Below are 6,000 nucleotides of genomic sequence, written 5' to 3'. Positions count from 1 at the left end.
CTCCTGTCACTGGAAATGTGAGAGCCGCTCACCTCCCGAACTTTGACAGTTGACTGGATTGGGTAGGTTTTGACGTTTCGCAATTGGAAGAAAAGAGACGACCGTACCATAATTATATATAAATCCCATATTAATTTACAGCGAAAATGCCGAAAACACCAATGTGGAAAAAGTGCATTGTGGGCTGCAGCGAGGGAAATAAAGTATTTAGATTTCCCAACGAGGGATCGGATCTCGAACGGTAAGTAATTTTAATAGACTATAAATAGTGCAAAAAGTGATATAGTGCAATAAATAATAAAAATCCGGTGTTACAATATTTTTAAAAAACAGAAGAAGTGTAATATAATTATCGATACATTTCGATTTTTTGAAATTTAATTTCTTAAATATATAAATGTAACGTTAATACGGGTTCGTTCAAATATTTACAATGTAAATTTGATAGTACTATTTAAATAATATTTAATTATATAATTTAAATAATTAAATTCAATTAAGTCGGAAAAAAGTGTAAGAAAAAGTTTCGATAAATTTCGATATTTTGAAATTTAATTTTTTAAATAATTAAATGTAACGAATATACCGGTTAATTTGAATAGATAAGTTTATATGTTTGGTATTTTTGCACTATATGTAATATATGTATGTAGTTATTTTATGTTTTTATCTTCCTTCTTTTTCTTTTAAATTGGCGTAAATGTTGGCTCAACCGTTTAGGTGTTTCCGATGAAACACGTAAACATATTTTTGCTTGTGAGCGACATTTTTCGGCAAAAATGCGCCTTGAAAAGCGATTGCGTTCGGGGGCCGTTCCCGATATAAATTTAAAAGTTGAGCCTACATTTAACGTCCCAAATTCTGATGTAAAAAATACAATTTTATTGGGTTTTGAAGATTTTGCTCCCCAAGTTGAAGAAGCTTGTCTCAAATGCACAAAATACATCGAGGCAGCTTTTTCCAATTATTGAAAGTGATACTGAAGATGAAATTTTGAGCCTCTTCCATTTTTGGAGGAGGATATATGTATCTCTTAATTTTGATAAGGCCGCGCAAACAGGTAGGGGTCTGACAGCAGGTACGGAAAGGAAGAAGAAATTGAGGGAAGAGAATAGGGTTTTGAAAATAAAGTTAGATCAAAAAGAGCAGGAAAATAGAAGTTTAAAGGCCCAGTTAGTTGAAATGGCCGCAGAGTTAGAAAGATGTAGGGAACAGCTAAGGAATAGCTCATTTAGGGAACAGTCAGACCCTCTTTCTTTAGTTTGTAGTAAAGTTCCTCCTCAGTTAGGTGCTTGCATTAGGAGAAGTTTTATAAATAGTAATCGCAGTACCCATGGTCGGCGATATGACAATTTTTTGAAAACGATAGCTTTGGGTGTATTTTTTCTATCGCCAGTTGCTTATCGGCATTTAAAGCACCAATTAGATTTTCCATCCGAAAGTACTTTGGAAAACTTTGTTACAGACTGGCCCCGTTTCCCAGGTTGCACCCAAAGTAGCATAAAATCGTTAGAGATTAGGAGTAGGGGATTCACTTCCGAACAAAAGTTCGTGTCGGTTTCATGTGATGAAATGTCACTGAAATGTCATTTGCAGTATGATAGGAAATTCGATAGGGTGATAGGCATTGAGGATTATGGCGATGAAAATCGCACTTCTAGATTAGCAACTACTGCAATGACTATAATGGTGCAAGGTATAGGAAGAGCCTTGGTCCCACCCATTGGCTTATTTTTTCGTAAAAGGTTACTGCAAAGGGGATGTCCTCAAGAAATACATTCTTGAAGCCATTACCCAACTGCAACATATAGGACTAATTCCTTGCCATTTTGTTTGCGACCAGGGCACCAATTTTCAGAATTTCGCTAATTTGTTAGGTGTTTCAGCGTCACGGTTTTTTAATGTTAATGGCAAGGAAGTGTATTTTTTTTACGATAGCCCCCATTTGATAAAAAGTAGTCGTAACTGTTTACAAAATTTAAAAAATACGGGTTTCTTTAAAAATAGACGGGTTAGTTGGTCGGATATTGTTCATTTTTATGAAACCGACTCTAAGTCGAGTTATCGGTGTGCGCATAAATTAACCGATGCTCATATTTATCCAAATACCTTCCAAAAAATGAAGGTTAAATTCGCGTCTCAAGTATTGAGTAATACGGTCGCTTCTGGTATGTTGTCCCTATATAGCTCGGAAGCCTTAAGCTCGAATAGTAGCAGCTTTATTAATACCGCGGAATTCGTTTCGTTTTTTAATAAATTATTTGATATTTTAAATAGCAGTTTCGTTGAGGCTGTTGTACCCACTAAAAAAGTGTTTGTAGGTTCCCCTGACAATTAGACTTTTTAAATGAGGCAGAAGAAGTTTTAAAAACTATTCGGGTCGTAGACGAATTAGAAAGCAACACAATAATTTTAGTTTTATAAAGGGGTGGGTGTTAAATATTAACAGTTTAAGCCAATTGTGGCGATTTTTGTCACACTCAGGTTTTCCGTACTTGAAGACGAGACGACTATGTCAGGACAGTTTAGAACATTTTTTGGTCAGATTCGAAGCAGAGGAGGTACTAGAGTAACGCCCTATATGTTCTCTAGTTTGTTTAGGAAATCGTGGGGCTTACGTTACGTAAACGTCGTAACAAAAGGAAACTGTGAGCTGCCTTTGGAACCTGATGCTACAGTAATTTCGGAACATAGTAATAATGTTCTACGTAATGTGTGTAATGATTCACTATTGAATGACCTTTCTTGGCAGGATTTTCAAGATCTACCACGGCCTGAACACTCCCTCGTTAGATCAATAACATTAGATAGTAGTTTAGAAATTAATTTTTTGAAAGAAAATGCATTTAGCTACTTTTGCGGCTATTTTTATTTAAAAATTTTCAAACTGCACACATGTTCCCTGCCTTTACCATATTTAGGAGATGAAATTCCTTCGGACGAATTCATCTTCATGCATCAAAATCAAATAGACAAATGCAATTTAGTGAAGCCGCCTGAGAATTTTATTGCATTTGTAAAAATTTTGGAAACCAGATTTTTAGAAGAATTCGACAGTAATTGTCATAAATTAGGAATAGGATATATTCTTTTTAATAAAATGGAAGATGTTAGGCCCTTTTTGTGTTGTGATAATTGTGACCCAAAAATAGTTATAACCCTTTTTATTAGAAATAGAATATATTTCTTAACTAAATTTTTAAATAAAGACCTTTCTGTCCCTAATTTTAAAAATAAAATTTTGTGTGTTTCACACCTATAGGTTCCAATTTTTTTTTTATTTTTTAGTGGTTACAATATGCGAACTCAAACTTACGATAGAAAATAAAAAAGTAGAAATTTTGTAAACAGTTAGGATAAAGAGGCTCTAAAATAAGAAAGCAATTTTTTTTAAGGAAAATTAGAATTTGGGATATAAATGTAGGCATTTGTATATATGTAAATAATTATATTACTGTGATATTTTTATACTCTCGCAACAATGTTGCTAACGAGAGTATTATAGTTTTGTTCACATAACGGTTGTTTGTAAGTCCTAAAACTAAAAGAGTCAGATATAGGGTTATATATACCAAAGTGATCAGGGCGACGAGTAGAGTCGAAATCCGGATGTCTGTCTGTCCGTCCGTCTGTCCGTCCGTCCGTGCAAGCTGTAACTTGAGTAAAAATTGAGATATCATGATGAAACTTGGTACACGTATTCCTTGGCTCCATAAGAAGGTTAAGTTCGAAGATGGGCAAAATCGGCCCACTGCCACGCCCACAAAATGGCGGAAACCGAAAACCTATAAAGTGTCATAACTAAGCCATAAATAAAGATATTAAAGTGAAATTTGGCACAAAGGATCGCATTAGGGAGGGCATATTTGGACGCAATTGTTTTGGAAAAGTGGGCGTGGCCCCGCCCCCTACTAAGTTTTTTGTACATATCTCGGAAACTACTATAGCTATGTCAACCAAAGTCTACAGAGTCGTTTCCTTCAGGCATTTCCATGTACAGTTCAAACATGGAAAAAATCGGATAATAACCACGCCCACCTCCCATACAAAGGTTATGTTCAAAATCACTAAAAGTGCGATAACCGACTAACAAAAAACGTCAGAAACACTAAATTTTACGGAAGAAGTGGCATAAGGAAGCTGCACCCAGGCTTTTTTTAAAAATTGAAAATGGGCGTGGCGCCGCCCACTTATGGACCAAGAACCATATCTCAGGAACTACTAGACCGATTTCAATGAAATTCGGTATATAATATTTTCTTAACACCCTGATGACATGTACGAAATATGGGTGAAATCGGTTCGCAACCACGCCTTCTTCCAATATAAAGCTATTTTGAATTCCATCTGATGCCTTCTCTGTATAATACGAGTATAAACATTAGGAACCAATGATGATAGCGGAATAAAACTTTACAAAAATACGGTATTTGAAAAATATGTAAATGACGTATTATGAAATCTCGATTATCACTTTACCATGCGAGAGTATAAAATGTTCGGTGACACCCGAACTTAGCCCTTCCTTACTTGTTATATATATTTTACATGAATTGTTATTGTTTTGTTTTTATCGTTATATGTATTCATTTATCGTTTTGTTTTTTTCGTTATAAATTGAATTGTTATCGTTTTGTTTTTTTAATTTAAATGCCCAAAAATTCTTATTTCGTTCGATCTGGCCACAATGGAAAATGTTATAAAAAACGCTTATTTTGAGGCGCTCTCACACTGGAATAAGTTGGGCATCCCATTATTCCTGGCAAGCAGCAATAACGCAGCTGCAGTTTCGCGAGTGCAAACAAAAAAAAAATACAAAATTAGAAAAGTGAAGTGAGCGACGGCAAGAAAGCCAGCTAAGGCAAGGAGCAAAGTGAGAGCAGCACAGACAAACAACAGTGAAAGTGAATAGTGGATATAAATCAAATAAGTGCGTGTGAATTTTTATCTGTATTTGTATTTGGATTTAAATAAAGCAATTAAGCACACATCAATTTTGTTTGTGTACATCGTCGAAGACTAGGCGTGCAAGTGCATTGGGCCGATTACCCAGCAAGCACATTCAAATTAAATTTGGGAAAAATACTTCAATACATTCACGCTTAACTAAGAAAAAACGCACTACTAATTTGCAGTTTGTCCGTGATTGGTTCTATAACTTTTGAACTTTCTTCAACATATTTGCAAATATTTTTTTATTTTGGTTTCAAAGTTTTAGATCCGATTTTTGCAGTTCCGGTTCAATTTTCGAACACAATGGAATCCATAAAAGCATTTATCACAGCTTCAGACGCTCTACTGGAGTTTGAGGAGTCTTTTACTCCAACAGCAAACAACCAAAGTACCTACTCTCTTGAAGTACAACAAACTGAACTGAAATCTCTGTGGGCAGAGGTAAAGTCAGAATACAAGTTGTGTTTGCCAAAGGTGGATCCTTCCGACACAAGGCCAATCGACGAAATTAAGCTTAAATATTCAAGCTGTTACCACGCTTATGTAGCTGCATTTCAACTCTACAAATACATGGCATCAATATAGATAGCTGGGATGCCATATTTGCGTATTTGTGTTTTATCCGACTGCCGGACTATACATTGTCGCTTTGGGAACAATCTCTGGATTCAGAGATCCCAAAATGGGTTGAGTTAGACAAGTTTTTAACCAAACGGGGTAAAACGCTTGAGAGAGTATCAAACCTCAAAGGCGAGTTGAGTACTCAACCTAACATTAAGTCGGCTGATGGTGAAAGTCGGATACCAACCTTGCAGTCAAGGATTGGATCCAAACCCATCAATTCACATCACACCAAAACAAACAATATTTAATGTAAACTGTGCTCATCTCAATCGCACATTTTAAAAACTTGTCAAAGATTCATTGAGATGCAGCCTAAAGTACGATTAAATGCTGTCAGAAAACTCCACGTCTGCCTCCCCGTTATCCCTGTATAAAACCTACTATATTTAATATAATTACATTCATGTTTTAGGTAAATGATTA

The sequence above is a fragment of the Bactrocera tryoni genome, unplaced genomic scaffold (genome assembly GCF_016617805.1).
Source record: "Bactrocera tryoni isolate S06 unplaced genomic scaffold, CSIRO_BtryS06_freeze2 scaffold_7, whole genome shotgun sequence".
Taxonomy (NCBI): domain Eukaryota; kingdom Metazoa; phylum Arthropoda; class Insecta; order Diptera; family Tephritidae; genus Bactrocera; species Bactrocera tryoni.
Note: the sequence above shows the minus strand (reverse complement) of the source record.